This window comes from Pleurodeles waltl, chromosome 2_2 (assembly GCF_031143425.1).
Source record: "Pleurodeles waltl isolate 20211129_DDA chromosome 2_2, aPleWal1.hap1.20221129, whole genome shotgun sequence".
Lineage (NCBI taxonomy): Eukaryota > Metazoa > Chordata > Amphibia > Caudata > Salamandridae > Pleurodeles > Pleurodeles waltl.
Window position 1 is genome coordinate 1,051,813,834 of NC_090439.1, and position 19,736 is coordinate 1,051,833,569.

Here is a 19,736-nt window from a genome sequence, read left to right on the forward strand (position 1 = left end):
AGTACTGAGCCGTCCTACCAGATGCATTAACCTGTTGATCAAATCTGTTCATTGAGTTTTGAGGGAGGAATGGGTGCGTGCTCTGGGGAACATATCCACGTCCTCTTCCTCTAGGTGCTTGTGGAACACCTCGACCTCTTAAACCAGAAGTACCATTTGCGCGCTGTAGCAAAGCAGGGCAGCTATACTTGAAATGACCCTCTTCCTTGCAGTATGAACATTGATTGGGACCTACTGGGATACGTGGTTGAGCATACTCGGCTCTTTGCGAGTTTCTCTGAAACGGTTGGGGCTGATAGTTATTCTGATAGTTGTTCTGATAGTTACTCTGTGCACCACTATTTTGACCACCACGTGGCGGGTACGCTTGTTGTAACAGAACCTTCGTTTTCAATTCTTTAGTTTTCTTCTCTACTCTATCTCTCTCATCTTTATCTCTATTTTCGTAGAATTGTGCAGTAGCCAATATCTGCGCTGAAGAGGAAACTGCCCAAGAACTTTCTGAATCTTTTAACTTTTTACACAACTCAGGAAGCAGATTATGCACAAATTTATCGACGAACAAACGTTGACCACCTTCCGTGCTCATATCTTGACCACTGTGGTCCACAAACGTTTCTTCAACCCTGGTGAAAAAATCTGATACCGTTTCTTCTTTCTTTTGCTTACATGCAGACAATTTATCCCAGTTTACACGCATCGCAGGCATTATAGTTTTCATGTAATCAATAATCCTACCAGGAAGCTCTGTCACTAAAGGCTCAGGTTTAGCACCACCAATTTGTCGAGCGTCTGCAGCAGCAATGTTAGCCCATGTGTCACCTAACTCTTGAGCATGGTCTGTATGGCGAATCTTTCCCCATAAAGGCTGTGGAACAACATTCCCAAACAACATGTCTATGTCAGCTAAATTCATAATGCAAGACCCCGCAGTCTGTGACAATTCCTTGTAATACCCTGTAGGATTCTTGCGGGGATCAGGCAATGTCTGTTTTAGGGCTAAAACTTCAGCTCGCTTCCATGGAACGTGTACCCATACACGCTGGAAATGAGGCAGGACAGGTGGATTAGCATTTGGGTCCCCTTCCCTCCATTGTGGGGGAACTTCTCTCATGGGGTACTGTTTCCGATAAAAACACGGCGGAAACAGACTACGGACGGGAAAACGCTCACCAAAACACACTCCACGAGTACGGAGGACAGCATGGAACCCAAATTAAACATCATACCTGCACTCGTCTACCTGCTCATCTACCACGAGTACGAACTCCGGCGCAGACGACAACGGTGAGTACTGCACCTACGACACACGGGAGGGGGGAGGAGGAAAGGTTACGGGCACACACATATGCGACCCCCACCCCCCCAAACTATGTACACACCAATGCAGAGCAACAATGCACAGTGACACCACCCAAACCCCCCTGAAAAATGCAAAGACATTATTAAATTGTGAACCAAAATTTTATATAAAAAATAGACTCTGATATGTATCGGCAACTATGCAAAATATCCATAACAAAATAATACTATACACACTGCCATGGAGAACCGAGGCAATTAGTCCGCTACATCAAAGTCAAATGGAACAGTCCGTGGGCTACAGTGTAGCGACACAAGGGCAAAGCCCACACAGGAGACCTGAGTCCTTTGGAGAGAACACTGCAGGGGCATCTGATGAAAATACTACAGGCACCTCAGGGGGAAGGTAAGGGGGGGGGCACCACAGCCACATGAGTCCACGACGCAAGATCCACGAAGGGGCCACCATGCCCACTGTGCCATCCTGGGGAGTGCAAAGCCAGTCTCTCAAGTCTCTACAGTGGGTGGGTTGCCCACTCTGCCATCCTGGGGAGTGCAAAGCCACAGTCTCTCAAGTCTCTACAGTGGGTGGCTTGCCCACTGTGCCATCCTGGGGAGTGCAAAGCCACAGTCTCTCAAGTCCCTACAGTGGGTGGCCAGCCCACTGTGCCATCCTGGGGAGTGCAAAGCCACAGTCTCTCAAGTCTCTACAGTGGGTGGGTTGTCCACTGTGCCATCCTGGGGAGTGCAAAGCCACAGTCTCTCAAGTGGATAACAGTCTCCACTGGTCAAGGAGGAGGCATGGTGGGCACAGTGAACCATAAACAGTGCTTGAGATGAAGGGGCCCAGCGGAGCGGTGCTTGAGATGAAGGGGCCCAGCGGAGCGGTGCTTGAGACGGCGGGGCCCAGCGGAGCGGTGCTTGAGATGAAGGGGCCCAGCGGAGCGGTGCTTGAGACGGCGGGGCCCAGCGGAGCGGTGCTTGAGACGGCGGGGCCCAGCGGAGCGGTGCTTGAGACGGCGGGGCCCAGCGGAGCAGGGCTTGAGACGGCGGGGCCAAGCGGAGCGGTGCTTGAGACGGCGGGGCCCACCGGAGCGGTGCTTGAGATGAAGGGGCCCAGCGGAGCGGTGCTTGAGATGAAGGGGCCCAGCGGAGCGGGGCTTGAGACGGCGGGGCCCAGCGGAGCGAGGCTTGAGATGAAGGGGCCCAGCAGAGCAGTGCTTGAGACGGCGGGGCCCAGCGGAGCGGTGCTTGAGACGGCGGGGCCCAGCGGAGCGGGGCTTGAGATGAAGGGCCCAGCGGAGCGGTGCTTGAGACGGCGGGGCCCAGCGGAGCGGGGCTTGAGATGAAGGGGCCCAGCGGAGCGGTGCTTGAGATGAAGGGGCCCAGCGGAGCGGGGCTTGTGACGGCGGGGCCCAGCGGAGCGGGGCTTGAGATGAAGGGGCCCAGCGGAGCGGTGCTTGAGACGGCGGGGCCCAGCGGAGCGGTGCTTGAGATGAAGGGGCCCAGCGGAGCGGTGCTTGAGATGGCGGGGCCCAGCGGAGCGGTGCTTGAGACGGCGGGGCGCAGCGGAGCGGGGCTTGAGATGAAGGGCCCAGCGGAGCGGTGCTTGAGACGGTGGGGCCCAGCGGAGCGGGGCTTGAGATGAAGGGCCCAGCGGAGCGGTGCTCTTCTGCACGGCGGGCCCTGTTCAGCGGTGCCTATCTTCACGGCGGGCCCTGTTCAGCGGTGCCTATCTTCACGGCGGGGCCTGTTCAGCGGTGCTCTTCTGCACGGCGGGCCCTGTTCAGCGGTGCTCTTCTGCACGGCGGGCCCTGTTCAGCGGTGCTCTTCTGCACGGCGGGCCCTGTTCAGCGGTGCCTATCTTCACGGCGGGGCCTGTTCAGCGGTGCTCTTCTGCACGGCGGGCCCTGTTCAGCGGTGCTCTTCTGCACGGCGGGACCTGTTCAGCGGTGCCTATCTTCACGGCGGGCCCTGTTCAGCGGTGCTCTTCTGCACGGCGGGCCCTGTTCAGCGGTGCCTATCTTCACGGCGGGGCCTGTTCTTGCGGGGATCAGGCAATGTCTGTTTTAGGGCTAAAACTTCAGCTCGCTTCCATGGAACGTGTACCCATACACGCTGGAAATGAGGCAGGACAGGTGGATTAGCATTTGGGTCCCCTTCCCTCCATTGTGGGGGAACTTCTCTCATGGGGTACTGTTTCCCTTTCTTTTTAGCAGAAGAATCATATTTAAACAATAACCTGGAAACACCTTCAGTCCTAAACGACAATAACATTGCAACTGCTTTCTCGACATCTGAACCCACAATCAAACCTGTCACAAAATCGAACCGTACACGACACAACTTAGGCGGATTGGGCTCCAAACCATTTTCCTCTAAATCCTCAGAAAGAAAAGTACACATTTTCTCAAAAACGTATCTCTGTTTCGGTTCTTCCCACTGATGGAAGACATCCATAACAGACTCTAGTTCATATCTCGCTGGTTCAGTAACCCATTTATGCACCAAATAATTCAGTGTCTCTTTCTCCCTACCATCAGGCAATTGGCTACACAATTGTTTACGCTCTGAAACTGGGGTTGTAGCTAATGACCCAAAGAGAGGGGATAAAAGACTAGTCACAGTGTTTGTCATTCTCTGATGGACAGAGGGAGAGGTTGACAAATGAACAGGAGGAAAAACAGAATGAGACAAGGCAGAGACAGAAGCAGTGTCAGAAACAATACCAGGAGTGGTAGTCGCTATAGTAGTCAAAGTTGTAGGAAGTAAAGGCAGAGCAGATGTCAAAGCCGGTGGCCCTTGAGGAGGCTGCACCGGAGGAATAGGAACCAACTGAAGAATAGCTGGTGGGTGCTGTGGAGGAGCAGGAGGCAATGCAACCACTGGTTGTGCAACCAGAGGTTGCGGAAGTGCCGTGGCATTCTGCGCATAGGGTGGTGGCGAACTTAGCAAATACGACATTAGGGGATCTTTTTCAGAGTCTTTTGCTGCATCTTGCTGAAGAGGCGGCAAAACTGGATAGCATTTATCTACTGTCATTTTATGTCGCCTATGCAACTGCTCATTCAACTGTTCTACTTCGTTATCTTTAAACTGTATAGCAGCTTGCATAATCGAAATACCTTTTTCTCTCTTATTTTTCTTAGCTAATTTAATTTCCTTTTGCTTGGCTTCCTTACGCCATAAGCGGAAAGAATCAAACATTGCCGGCCTGGCTTTCTTCTTAAAAAGTCTAACTTCGAGGTTATCTAAAATTTCTGTGTCAAAGCTACCATTTTGGGGCCATTTTAAAACACCATCTTTTCTGGTGTAACGGATCCATACTTCATTATATGTGATGGGGCCTACTCCGTGCTTCACATATAGTTCATAGGTTGGAGTTCCAATCGGAGGAACCGGACATGAGTCCTCCAACCTTTTATAACCAAGACAAAACAAATTTCCAAGTCTGCTAAGACCAGGCATCTTCGCTCACTAGTCTAGCTTCAAACTTCAAAGGATTATCGTTTACGATAGTCTCGTGAATACATGAGTCCTTCGGCTTTGGTACTTGCAAGTTCCAAATCAAAGTGATCCCGAAGGGATACCAAACCAAATGTCCAACTAAGGACCAAACCAAGGGGGTGATTCTAACCCTGGCGGTCGGTGATAAAGCGGCGGCCAACCCGCCAACAGGCCGGCGGTCCAAAAAATGGAATTCTGACCCTGGCGGCAACCGCCAACACAGCCTGCCACATTAACACTCCGACCGCCACCGCGGTACAGACAAACAGCGCGGCGGTCACCGCCAACAGGCAGGCGGCAGACAATGTACCGCCCACAGTATTACAACTCACCAATCCGCCACCTTTTCCGGGGCGGGAGCCCCGCCGATAAAAACACGGCGGAAACAGACTACGGACGGGAAAACGCTCACCAAAACACACTCCACGAGTACGGAGGACAGCATGGAACCCAAATTAAACATCATACCTGCACTCGTCTACCTGCTCATCTACCACGAGTACGAACTCCGGCGCAGACGACAACGGTGAGTACTGCACCTACGACACACGGGAGGGGGGAGGAGGAAAGGTTACGGGCACACACATATGCGACCCCCACCCCCCCAAACTATGTACACACCAATGCAGAGCAACAATGCACAGTGACACCACCCAAACCCCCCTGAAAAATGCAAAGACATTATTAAATTGTGAACCAAAATTTTATATAAAAAATAGACTCTGATATGTATCGGCAACTATGCAAAATATCCATAACAAAATAATACTATACACACTGCCATGGAGAACCGAGGCAATTAGTCCGCTACATCAAAGTCAAATGGAACAGTCCGTGGGCTACAGTGTAGCGACACAAGGGCAAAGCCCACACAGGAGACCTGAGTCCTTTGGAGAGAACACTGCAGGGGCATCTGATGAAAATACTACAGGCACCTCAGGGGGAAGGTAAGGGGGGGGGCACCACAGCCACATGAGTCCACGACGCAAGATCCACGAAGGGGCCACCATGCCCACTGTGCCATCCTGGGGAGTGCAAAGCCAGTCTATCAAGTCTCTACAGTGGGTGGGTTGCCCACTCTGCCATCCTGGGGAGTGCAAAGCCACAGTCTCTCAAGTCTCTACAGTGGGTGGCTTGCCCACTGTGCCATCCTGGGGAGTGCAAAGCCACAGTCTCTCAAGTCCCTACAGTGGGTGGCCAGCCCACTGTGCCATCCTGGGGAGTGCAAAGCCACAGTCTCTCAAGTCTCTACAGTGGGTGGGTTGTCCACTGTGCCATCCTGGGGAGTGCAAAGCCACAGTCTCTCAAGTGGATAACAGTCTCCACTGGTCAAGGAGGAGGCATGGTGGGCACAGTGAACCATAAACAGTGCTTGAGATGAAGGGGCCCAGCGGAGCGGTGCTTGAGATGAAGGGGCCCAGCGGAGCGGTGCTTGAGACGGCGGGGCCCAGCGGAGCGGTGCTTGAGATGAAGGGGCCCAGCGGAGCGGTGCTTGAGACGGCGGGGCCCAGCGGAGCGGTGCTTGAGACGGCGGGGCCCAGCGGAGCGGTGCTTGAGACGGCGGGGCCCAGCGGAGCGGGGCTTGAGACGGCGGGGCCAAGCGGAGCGGTGCTTGAGACGGCGGGGCCCACCGGAGCGGTGCTTGAGATGAAGGGGCCCAGCGGAGCGGTGCTTGAGATGAAGGGGCCCAGCGGAGCGGGGCTTGAGACGGCGGGGCCCAGCGGAGCGAGGCTTGAGATGAAGGGGCCCAGCAGAGCAGTGCTTGAGACGGCGGGGCCCAGCGGAGCGGTGCTTGAGACGGCGGGGCCCAGCGGAGCGGGGCTTGAGATGAAGGGCCCAGCGGAGCGGTGCTTGAGACGGCGGGGCCCAGCGGAGCGGGGCTTGAGATGAAGGGGCCCAGCGGAGCGGTGCTTGAGATGAAGGGGCCCAGCGGAGCGGGGCTTGTGACGGCGGGGCCCAGCGGAGCGGGGCTTGAGATGAAGGGGCCCAGCGGAGCGGTGCTTGAGACGGCGGGGCCCAGCGGAGCGGTGCTTGAGATGAAGGGGCCCAGCGGAGCGGTGCTTGAGATGGCGGGGCCCAGCGGAGCGGTGCTTGAGACGGCGGGGCGCAGCGGAGCGGGGCTTGAGATGAAGGGCCCAGCGGAGCGGTGCTTGAGACGGTGGGGCCCAGCGGAGCGGGGCTTGAGATGAAGGGCCCAGCGGAGCGGTGCTCTTCTGCACGGCGGGCCCTGTTCAGCGGTGCCTATCTTCACGGCGGGCCCTGTTCAGCGGTGCCTATCTTCACGGCGGGGCCTGTTCAGCGGTGCTCTTCTGCACGGCGGGCCCTGTTCAGCGGTGCTCTTCTGCACGGCGGGCCCTGTTCAGCGGTGCTCTTCTGCACGGCGGGCCCTGTTCAGCGGTGCCTATCTTCACGGCGGGGCCTGTTCAGCGGTGCTCTTCTGCACGGCGGGCCCTGTTCAGCGGTGCTCTTCTGCACGGCGGGACCTGTTCAGCGGTGCCTATCTTCACGGCGGGCCCTGTTCAGCGGTGCTCTTCTGCACGGCGGGCCCTGTTCAGCGGTGCCTATCTTCACGGCGGGGCCTGTTCAGCGGTGCTCTTCTGCACGGCCGGCCCTGTTCAGCGGTGCACATCCAGTAGGTTCAAGAGAGCCAGACCTGGCCTGGACTCCGTGCTCAGACGCCCTCCGACCGTGATGTTCCTGGGCCCTTCGGTGACGGAGTCCTGGGCCCTTTGCTGTCCTCCTTTACAGCTGGGATGTGGCATGTGGGGCCCACCTGCTCCGCGCTCCTGCTGGCTGACGTCTCCGCCCTGCTGCCCTTACGCTCCTTAGATGGGGCTCTCGGGCCCTTGCCTCCCCTAGACGTTGTGGCTGGTGAAGTGGGCGAACTCTGCTCCTTGGGGGCAGCCGTGTCAGTCTTCGCACGGCGGCCCTTGTGTTTCCTGGTCCTCTTGCCGGGGGGGGCTGGATGTGTCCTTGCTGCTGATGGAGGTGTCACTGCTGGCAAAGGGTGGACTCCAGAACCCATGCACAACAGTGACACCCGAAGTTGGGCTGGTGGTGGCTGTGGTGCTCTTGGGACTCTTTGCAGATGGAGGGGGTAGGTCATCGGAGGGGAAGAGTTCAAGTTTAGCCAGGAAAACTTTTTTAGGGCCAAGGTAAAAGGTAGGAGAAGTGGAGATGGAAGTGGAGGAAGAGGATGTGGTTGTAGGAGAGTCAGGTGTGCTGTCATTGGGTGAAGGTGCAGGTGCTGTAGGCTGTTGTGAGGTGGATGTCTGTTGGGTGGGTGTCTGCCTGCGTTTGTGTGTCTTTGAAGGGGTGGTGACAGACACAGTGGGAGAGGACACAGGGGACGTGTAAATGGCAGTGGGGGTGGTGACTGCACGCGTGCGGACTGTACAGGAGGGTGTGGTGGTGATGGAAGCACTGGCTGATGTTGGTGTGCATGCAGGTGTGAGTGGAGACGTCACAGGGAGGGAGGAGGGAGATGAGGAGGAGGGGGACACAGGGGTGGTAGTGACTGTTGGGATGTCTGCATCTGTGTGTTGCTTGGGTGATTGTTTGTGGGATCTGTGGTGCTTGTGTCTGGATGAGCTGCCCTTGGGTGTTGAGGTGTGTGCAGGCTGGTCAGATGGTGTGGATGGGATAGGCTGAGGAACAGGAGACAGAGACAGGGTGGAGGCAGTCAGAAGAGGGAGGCTGGAAACAGGGACAATGGCTGCCGTCAGTGCTGAGGCCAGAGCATTGAACGATCGTTGATGGGCAGCCTGACCCGAATGAATGCCCTCCAGGTAGGCATTGCTCCGATGCACCTCCCTTTCTACCCCCTGGATGGCATTCAAAAGGGTAGTCTGCCCAACAATGAGTGTCCTGAGGAGATCAATGACCTCCTCACTGAGGGCAGCAGGGGTAACAGGGGCAGGGGCTGAGGTGCCTGGGGCGAAGGAGACGCCCGCCTTCCTGGGTGAGCGGGCACGGAGCGTAGGCTGAGGGGCTGCTGGGAGGGCGGGGCTGGTGTGCTGGGTGGCGGCTGTACCTGTAGAGGCGGGGGGCCCGGATGTTGCCGCCACCGCTAGGGAGCTCCCATCCGAGGACGTGTCGCTGTCGCTGCTCTCACCAGCGGTCCCCGTCGTGGTGCTCCCCTCGCCCTCCGGCTCACTTGGGCCCTCGATGTCTGTTCCTGTGCCCACCGGGGCCTTGTGGCTTGCAGCTCCCTCGTGCTCCGATGCCAAATCTCCTCCGCCTGATGATGCTAATGCACACATGCACAAGAAGATGAAGAAGAAGGATGGGGGGAGAAAGAGAAGACCTGGTTGAGTGCATGCAATGTCAACACCGTTGGCGGAGAGGACAGACACAGGAGCCGCATGCACTAAGCCGCGCATTCGGGGCACACTACTCAGTACTTCTGACTCGGACAACAGGTCAGGAGACGACAAACGCGCACATGTGTGAGGCTGGACCATCAATAGCTGGACTTGTCACCCTACGGAGGTGGGGGCCGGGAGCACAGGGCCATGCCTGAGGGAGAGGACTACACTACAGAAAGCGGCCTGGCCTAATGTCACCCCCAACCCTCCTCCCCCACCCAGACGCCTCCACTGCGCAGAAAGATAGCTGAATGTGCTGATACTCACCCCCTTGTGTCTGTTGTGATGCTCTCAAGCGCCCATCCAAGTCAGGGTAGGCCACCGCCAGGATCCGGGACATCAGAGGGGTCAAGGTACGACTGGCACCCCTCCTAGGTTGGGAGGCCATCCCCAGCAGTGACTCAGCGGTCTTCCTGGTTCCGCGGCGGATGTCCTCCCACCTCTTGCGGCAGTGGGTGCCCCGTCTGACGTGGACCCCCAGGGCCCGGACTTCCTTGGCGATGGCACGCCAAATCCCGACTTTCTGATGGGCGCTGACCTATGTGACATGTACAGGGTGGGAAGGAAACATTCATCAACTTACTGCATGTTACATGTGATTGGCCCCCCCTCCCCATCCTTGCCATATGGCACATGCTCTCATCTGTCGTGCGTTGCACTCCTCATTCGCCCCCCACCCCACCAACTTACATCCACCCCACTCCACACACGCATCGCCCATTCCATGTGCACCCGGTGTACTCACCTGTTGGTCTGGAGGACCGTAGAGTAACGCATACTGGGGGAGGACCCCATCCACGAGCTTCTCCAACTCTTCAGACGTGAAGGCAGGGGCCCTTTCCCCAGTCGCAGCAGCCATTGTCACTTCCAGACCGAGTTCATAGCAGCACTTGCAGTATAGGTCCTCTCCTGTGGATGATCAGGTCTCGAGTGATTAAGCAGATAGAAAATGGCGGTCACGCCCGCGGCGGTGCGTACCGCGGCGGTGCGTACCGCGACCGCCGGCGCACATCCTTATTGGCTCCTGAAACCCATAGGCTTCAATGTTATCCAATGCGGCTCCGTATAGCGGTCTTTGACCGCCTACCGCCACGGTGTGCTCCGCCAGCGCAGTGACCTCACATCCCATTGTCCCACTTCACAGGTCAGGCAGCCGCCATTTCAAGGGCCCACATGGCATAATCTCTACTGCGACACACAGGCCTAGGCCTGGCATTGCCACACATACACGCCTTTCAATACCTAGATAACCGTGTGCCATGCAAGCAGTGGTGAACGTACCAGTGATTATCTTGACTCTGTGCTCCATGTTGTCCTTCCTAGGCACCGTCCGCTGGGATTTGCGAGGAGAAGGATGAATCCTCGCGTGTACCGACCGCTGGTGGACCTGTCGACAATGGAAGAACGCCACATCATACGACGATACCGACTTGACCGTGCCACTATCCATGAACTGTGTGCCCAGCTGGAGCCAGCCCTGACGTCCCCCATCCGCCAACCCACAGGAATTCCCCCTCTGGTGCATGTGCTGTCAGTCCTCCATTTTCTTGCAAGTGGCTCATTCCAGACAACAGTGGCCATGTCATCTGGAAAGTCTCAGCCAATGTTTTCTAAGGTTTTGTCTAGAGTGTTGTCTGCCCTGACGAAACACATGCGGAGTTACATTATATTCCCTGAGGAGGTTGATTTGCCCACTGTGAAGGGTGATTTTTATGCCCTTGGACATATTCCCAACATAATTGGTGCCATTGATGGGACCCATGTAGCCTTAGTCCCCCCAAAAGACGATGAGCAGGTGTACAGAAACAGGATGAGTTACCATTCTATGAACGTCCAGGTGGTCTGTTTGGCTGACCAGTACATCTCCCATGTGAATGCAATGTTCCCTGGTTCAGTGCATGACGCGTATGTGATGCGTAATAGCAGCATCCCTTATGTGATGGAACAGCTACAGAGACAACGTGTGTGGCTAATAGGTGACTCTGGTTACCCCAACCTGCCTTGGCTATTGACCCCAGTGAGGAATCCCCGGACCAGGGCTGAGGAACGGTACAATGAGGCCCATGGGCGAACTAGGAGGATCATAGAAAGGACCTTTGGGGTTCTGAAGGCCAGGTTTAGGTGTCTGCATATGACCTGATGTACTCACCAAAGAAGGTGTGCCAGATCATTGTGGCCTGCTGTATGCTTCACAATCTGGCATTGCGACGTCAGGTGCCTTTCCTGCAGGAGGATGGTCCAGATGGTGGTGTTGAAGCAGCTGTGGAGCCTGTGGAGAGTGAAGAGGAGGAAGACTCAGAGGACGACCCAGACAACAGGGACAGAGTTATCCAACAGTATTTTCAGTAGCACACAGGTAAGAATCACACACGCCATTTTAATTTTCCTGAATGCCTCGTGCTTCTCAACTTTGTCTATGACCCCCCAGTTATTTGAAACTGATGTTTGATTCTCCCTTCCCTTTTCAGTGCTGTATGACCCACTCCGTGACTTCTGCTTGGTTAGCCCATGGACTAATGCTTATTGATCTCGGTATGTGTTCAGCACAAAGTTTACAGTACATAATTGATCGGTAATGTGTTTTACATTTGTAAATAATACAGCCTGACTCCAGCATGATTTCAGTGCATTGCGTGATTTATTTTTGGTGCTAGATGATGGTACATGATATTCACACGGTGATGGGTGGGGGTGGAGTAATGTCCATGGCAGAGTCCAGTTCTCAGTCTCACAGGTGCATTGTCCATATGCCTGTGGAAGGATGGAGCAGGGGCAGTTCAAGGTTGGACAGGGTGGCAATGTGGGACAGTGGGATGACTTCAGGGGGTATCTCATGCTGGCGGGGGTCTTGACATCCTACTCTGTCTTTTTTTTTGATCTCAGGCTCCTCTTGCGGGGTGGTTGTTCTTCAGCAGGAGGTGGGGTTCTGGTGGCCTGTCGTTGTGGTGGGGCCTCCTGTCCACTAGCGCCGGTGGAGGTGGTAGGCTGTTCCTGGTCCGGGCTAGTGACAGGGGCCCTGTGTGGTGCCACTTGGTCCCGCAACGTATCTTCTATCCGGTGGAGGGCCTGGACTATGCTCCCCATGGCGGTAGAGATGTTGGTTAGATGACTGTTGAACCCCATGTAGCGTTCCTCCTGCTGTGCCTGGATCTCCTGGAACTTGGCCAGTACCGTCGCCATCGTCTCTTGTGAGCGGTGGTAGGCTGCAATGATGGTGGTGAGGGCCTCTTGGAGAGTCGGTTCCCTGGGCCTCTCCTCCCCCCCCCTGTCGCACAGCAGCCCTCCGAGTTGCCCTGTTTCCCCCGGACTCTGTCCCCTGGACGGTGTGCCCACTACCACTGCCCCCAGGTCCCTGTTGTTGTTGGGGTGGTGGGTTAGCCTGGGGGCCCTGTAGTGGCAGACACACCGCTGATTGACCTGTCCTAGAGACAGAGCCATGGGCCCGCTGGGTGGGAGCTGTGCTGTTGTTCCCAGAGGGGTTTGGGTCTGCTGTGGCCTGTGTGTGGGGAACCGACTGTCCAGAGGTCCCCGATGGTCAGGGCTGGTTATTAGGTTCCAGGTTGACAGAGCTGCTGTCATCACTGGGTGCCTCTTCCGGGGGGGGGATGGACATTTCTGGACCCTCCTGGCCGGTGTGTTGGCGTTCGGGTCCTGCATGGGGTAAGAGAGTATGGTTATTGTTTCTGTTTGTGCTATTGTGTGCGATTTATGGGTGCCCTTGTCCACCAGTGCTGTCATTCCCTTGGGGGAGGTGTTGTGGGGGTGTTTGGGGGGGGTATGTGCAGTGGTCATGCTTAGGTGATGGGTGTCCATAGTTTGTGGTGGCATGCAGGGGTTGGTGTTGGGTGGGTTGTGCTGGGGAGACATTCTCAGGGAGGATGTGTGATGGGGGGTTGGGGGTGAGGGTGGTGGTGGGGGTTGGCATGCTGGGGGGGGGTGAAGTAGTTGAGATTGTACTTACCAGAGTCCATTCCTCCGTGTACTCCAGCGAGGCCATTAGGATGCAGGATGTTTAGTACCTCTTGCTCCCATGCTGTGAATTCGGGTGGTGTGGGTGGGGGTCCCCCGCCAGTCTTCTGCACTGCGATGTTGTGTCACGAGACCATCGAGCGCACCTTTCCCCGTAAGTCGTTCCAAGGTTTGCGGATGTCCTCTCGATTTCTGGGATGCAGTCCCACCGCGTTTACCCTGTCCACGATCCGCTGCCATAGCTCCGCCTTCCTGGCTATAGTGGTGTGCTGCACCTGTGAGCCGAAGAGCTGGGGTTCGACTCTTATGATCTCCTCCACCATGACCCGGAGTTCTTGGTCCGAAAAGCGTGGGTGCCTTTGGGGTGTCATGGGGTGGTGTGGATGAGGTGTGGGGTGGTGTATATGGTGAAGAGTGTGTTGGTGTGTGGTGCTTTGTGCTTCTATGTGGTGTGTGTGATGGTGTAGTGTGCCTCTGTGTGATGTAGCTCTCTATTCTGTGATGTGTCTCTCTCTCCTTCGTCTATGATCTACGGTCGTAGGGGTTTGTGGGTGATGTGTGTTTTATAGTTGGTTGGATGTGTGGGGGTGTTGTTTGTATGTGTGTCAGGTGTGTGTATTTCAAATTGTCCAATGTGGCTGTGTTTTGGAGCTGTGTGTGTATTTTGAGCGCGGCGGTGTGTCCCGCCAATGCAATACCGCGGTTGAAAGACCGCCGCGTGGATTCGTGGGTCAGAATGGCATGGGCGTGTTTGTGTTGGCGTGACGGTGGAGGTTTGGTCATCTCCAGTTTTCCGCGGCCCGCTGATGAGGCGGCCTTCCTTGGATGTCGGGATTCTGGCGGTTTCGCCGTTGTGGGTCAGAATGACCGTGGCGGGTTACCGCGGCCGTGCGGTAGCATGGCGGTCTTCTGACCGGCAGTAAGGGCCTTTTACCGCCGAGGTCAGAATGACCCCCAAGTGTCCAACTAAGGACTGGGAGACGCTCCACTTATACTTAACTGAAAATATCGATGACGTCACCAGAAGACTCGTCTTATCGTTTCGCTCTACCAAACATCAAGGGTCCAAATCAGGGCGATAGCCAGGGCAGCAGTCCTTCGTAGCCGTCGGGAAGCGGGGAACCTCGCAGCAAAGTCTTTCGGACCACGTCGACATGCAGGGGTCGATGAAGTGGCGGCCTTCCTCCAGAATTCTCACACGAAGCTCCTCACGGACCTCAGGCTTGGACCGGTACCGCTGGTATCGCCCCACGTTGGGCGCCAACTGAGGTACTGGGTTTTTCAGAACCTGTACTGATCCGGTAACCCAGCGGTGCCAGGGTACACCCAAAGACCTCGGGTACTTTCCTGATTCAGACCACAGAAACTCAGAGTCTTCTAGGTGAAGTCAAAGATCGAATTTATTGGCTGCAACCAAGTAACAAGCGTCCTAGAAGTACAACAGCACGGTTTGTATGTTCTCAGGAGACTGTCTCTCAATGCAAAGTCAGGTTTCCTTATATACAGTTTTTTAAGCTTCAGGCAAACATTCTTGACATTTTGGTTGGTCATTCACATGTTTTCACTACAAAGGAAAAAACAGTGTCATGATGAAACCTCATATTTCATGTCATCCAACCCATAATAAATTACCCGGCAAGGCCTAGTATTTTACATCAGATAAGTGTGGACCTCCAATAAAAACGGACACCTCCCCTTCGTAAAGTATGAAGAAGAAAAGAGCAGGTGCAGGTGTGAGCAAGATTAGGCAGGGTGTGTGAGCGATAATAAGGGTTTTATGGCATGGTGTGCCTTGATGCTATCTGATTCGGCCACTGGGAGAGGGACTGACCAAACAGGTTTGGCCTGAGGCAATGGTTCCAGCTTGCCCAGGTCAGAGAAAAGTCAATCAAGGTGTACGTGTCCTTGGAATCAAATCTGACTGTATTATAAGCCTATGTGAGGGCAACTTTGAAAATGGCTGCCATGTATAAAATGGGAGCCACGAGTGCAGGACGAAAATGTCGATTTCGAGGTGAAAACGCTGCTGGAATTGAGCGAAAATGCTCATGCTTACTGTACTAGTCATTATCGGTCTTTTGATACTAAAATCGTACTGCTGTGGCAAAGTAAATTACATGGGTCCAGAATTTTTACAACCACACAACCCTCCTGGCTTCAGCAGTCATTTCTTTTCTTCCACTATACACACTATACAAATGGTATCCTCCCAGCTGAGTTAACTTATATTGAGAGTTGCCAAACAGGGGGCTTTTGACTAATGAACACTATTCTTGTGTTTTGAGTTGCTGAAATAGTGCTAGTGAGTTGCAGTCAGCTTATTTCATCTAGTTCACACATTTTTCCAGTGTTGTCCCTCCCAGGTCAGTATACTTCATTTGTAAGTTGATACACAGGGGTATACGGGTAAGTGACCACTGTGCTGGTGTTTTGAGTTACAGATACCGGGGCTGCTGAAAGTTGCAGTCAGGTCTAGTAAACACATTATGCAAATATTATTCCCCAAGGTGAGTACATTTCATGTGTGAGTTACCAAACAGGAGTCTTTGAAAAAGAGGACACTGGAATGATTGGAGTGACAGTAACAGAACCTCCTGCAAGTTGCAGTCATGTTACAACATGTAATACAAATATTATCCTCCCAGGTGAGTACAATTCAATTGAGAGATAAGTCATAGGGGTTCTTGGAAAAGAGATCACTTGGCTGGTGTTTGGAGTTACAGACAAAAGGCCTGCTGGGAGTTGCAGTCATGTCACTCTTTCTAGTTCACATACTATTCACATGGTATCCTCCCAGATGAGTACACTTCAATTTAGAGTTACCAAAAAATGGTATTTGGGCAGGTGACCACTGGTCTGGCACTTGGAGTTGTAGAACAATGCCTGCTGGGAGTTGGAGTCATATCAGTCCCTGTATTACACACACCATACAAATGTAATCTCTCCAAGTGAGTATACTTCAATTGTGAGTTGCCAAATAGAGGTTTTGGACAGGTGGACACTGGGCTGGTGAGTGGAGTGACAGTAAAAGTGACAAAAGGTGAGCTTTGGGCATGCATGACATAGCATTTTGGTGAAATTTTTAGTATTATGACTTACCAGAATCCACTCCCACAGGTATTTCCGTGACGCCCTCCAGATGCAGGATGGCCAAGACTTCCTTCCCTCAGGGAAAGAGATGTAATGGGGCATTGGGAGTGCCACCGCCAGTCTTCTTGGCCTGCAGCTGGTGTCTGGAGACCACGGAACAGAAGTTGCCCCTGAGGTCTTATCACCTCTTCCTAATGTCCTCCTTTGGGGGCTGGTTGGTGCCTACAGCATTCACTCTGTTGATGATTCATTTTCCTATTGAGAGGAGTATGCTGGACTTTTGCTCCAAAAAATTGTGGCTCTACTCTTAAGATCAGATCCACCATCACTACTCATCCTCAGAAAAATGGGGATTTTTGGAACGTGACATAGTAGAATGGAAAAAAAGGGTGACAGTGATTTACTAAGCAGGGGAAGTGCAATAGGGTGTGGATGGACAAAAGTGTGTGCAGAGTGTTCAATGGGATGGTGAAAAAAGGGATGACTAATCTGTCTAATAATCTACATGTGCTGGTTGCGGTTCTTTTGCTCCAAGTGGAAGTGCAAAGGATTGTGGTCTGTGAATCGATGTGTTTTATAGTGTCCTTTTCAAGTTTGTCCAGTGTGGCAATGTGTGTCAACTGTGTTGCTTTTAAATTCATCCAATGTGCAGTTGTGTATTACTTTGGTGACCTCTGACTGCTGTGGTTTGGACCACCATTGGCATCAAACTTTTCCAACAAGGCTCGTACATTCAATGGAGGTAAATTGAAGTGGAACGGGTAATCTAGTCTTACTATCGAAATTGGAAAACTTATACATCTTGAAGATCTTTGCCTCAAAATAGCCAGTGAGTGAGTTGCATAGCTCGAGTGATGCCGGTATTGCAAGTTTACAGGCAGTAGGCTTAGTGAAATCATTAAGTCCTTTAAATAGTTATTTTACAGAGTTTCCAGCGTGCTCAATACTAATAATAGTATGACATCTATGTGCCTCTTTGAACGTCTTATGATGCATAAAAAGGGCTAGTTTTTTGCCCTTTTGTCACAGTCTTTTATCAATCATTTTTTTCATTGTTCAGTTCAGCCAAACACCAAGGGCATGGTGTTGGTAGATCTAAGGTTGCTGATTTTGGGGGGAGCTACTCCATCAAAAACTCTAATCTGGGGTTTGTGATAGGTATCTAATGCATCATTAATGTCAGCAAATGTATGTGTGTCAGGGGTGTGAAAGGCAGTTTAAGAAGTCAGGGGGTTAACCTGCCTCCAAGGTCTAGTCATCCTTCTAACAGCTTACTTGTGCCTACACATGACAATGGACCTAGATAGCTCAAAGCTCATGGAATAGTGGTCAGTCCAAATGAAGAGCTTAGGGATGTCTATTTTCAATTGCTAGGAGTTGACAAAAATGTAGGCCCAAAGAGTGGCCAGCTATACGAGTGGGGCCTATAACCCTCTACTGTAGCTCTAACATTTCCAGATCAGAGATTAGTTGGCTTACATCGGTACATAAAGTTTCTTCCCCATAATAGTTGAAATCTCCTAATAAAAGAAAATGTTCCAACACAACTGAGTCCTGCTTAACGTGCTCCACCAGATTATGGCTAAACTCTCTCTTGGAACCCAGTGGATGGTAAACTAAGGCCCATATTTATACTTTTTGACGCAAAACTGCGCCGGCGCAGTTTTGCGTAAAAAAATTTACCGCCGGCTAAAGCCATTTCGTTGTGCCATTATTTTTGATGCACACCGCGGCGTCAAGTCGTAAAGGAAAACGACGTTAACGCGGTGGAAATGACTGTGGGTCAATTTACGACACCGCAACCCGGATATGCGCCGTTTTTTGATGCAATAGCTTAAAAAAAAAACGCAAACACTAACAGTTCACCAGAGGAGAGCCAAAATGGATCCCAGATGCCACTACAGACCCCAGGAAGATGACAGCAGACCAGGAACCAGCCAGGAGGATCCATACAAGAATCAGGACATATATAGAAAGAAAAGAAAGTGTCGCTTCAGTGCAGAGGAGCAGGAAATCCTGGTTAAAGAGGTGACAGAACACCAGCACCAACTGTTTGTCACCTCAAAGTTGCCAATCAGTAGGAGAGAGGCTATATGGCAACAAATTGTTGACAACATTAACAGTGTGGCTGAAGTACTCAGAACAGTCACCAAGTGCAAGAAACGCTGGCATGACTGCAAACGCAGGACCAAGGAAAAGATGGCCAGGAACAGGAAGGCAGCACTGCAGACTGGATGGGGGAGTCCAGCACACCAGGTTGCCCTGGACCACATGGAGGAGATGGTCGCAGCCGTCATCCCTGAGGAGATCGTCACAGGGATTCAAGGACAGGACAGCGCAGACTACCACAAGACAACGCACATGCAGGGTAAGTCGCATGGGGAATTTTAATGCAAGAATGTCAACTGAAACCGGGAGGGGAATACCTACTACACATTGCATGTAAGTCATCATATACATGGAGTGGCATGGGTAAAGGGGCACGGCATAGGGGCATGGCCTGCACAGAGAGAAGTTGGGGCACACCATTACACTACACCAACAACAGTCCCATGGGGGCATGGTGTCATGCCAACGATGGAGCAAAGGGAAAGCCACGACAGGAGGGAAGGCCACTACGTCAAACTTACATCCTGGCACTCGTCAGCCAACATATCTCCTACATTAACTAGGACCCTATTAGCAATCCTCTAGCCAAACCGACAACTGCAATGTAACTGCAACAACAGTTGCCACTACCACCTCTGATCTGTGTGCAGCTCAAGTAGCCAATGGCAGTAACCTCCCCATGGAACATACATACCTAAATTAGGGGTTGAGGATGACATCTGCAACAATCTCCAGAAACAAGACAAAGGCCCCAGTACACTCAAATGTCAATGCCCATAGTTGTCACAAACATCAGCCAATGTAAACAACAATAGGAGCAACACAGCACTAAGGAAACAGCCAGGATGCATATGTCAGGGTCCATCCTGTGCCTGGGTAACAAGGCAACATCACAAATGTCATACAGCTCAGACAACAGCATTGAGGAGGGGACACATGTAACTGGTCACTGAAATACACCTGCACAGTCAGAGGGGGAAATAGGACACTGATATGATTATCAGGGCAATCCAATGTAACACACAATTCCCAAAATCAGCAGGACACATCAACAATGTCAACATCCATATCACATAACATTGCCATGCATAGGATATGCTACATGTCAAATACATTTAAGTGGATGTGAAAGATCAGGGATTGGGGCAGGTCCTGATAGTTAAGTGTGCTGCCAGGGCCATCACAACACCCACAGCCAGTGAAAGGTCTCACCATGAGAATGGATATACACTGAGTGTTGAGTAGGACTAAAAGGTGGCAATCCTCTATTTGGCATAAAGCTACACCTAGAGGCAATGAGGCTGACAAGTCAGATAACTCAATAACATACATGTAACACACAGGTGGGCCATAGGCCTGAAACAATGCCCATCTGAAGGACTGCAGATATTA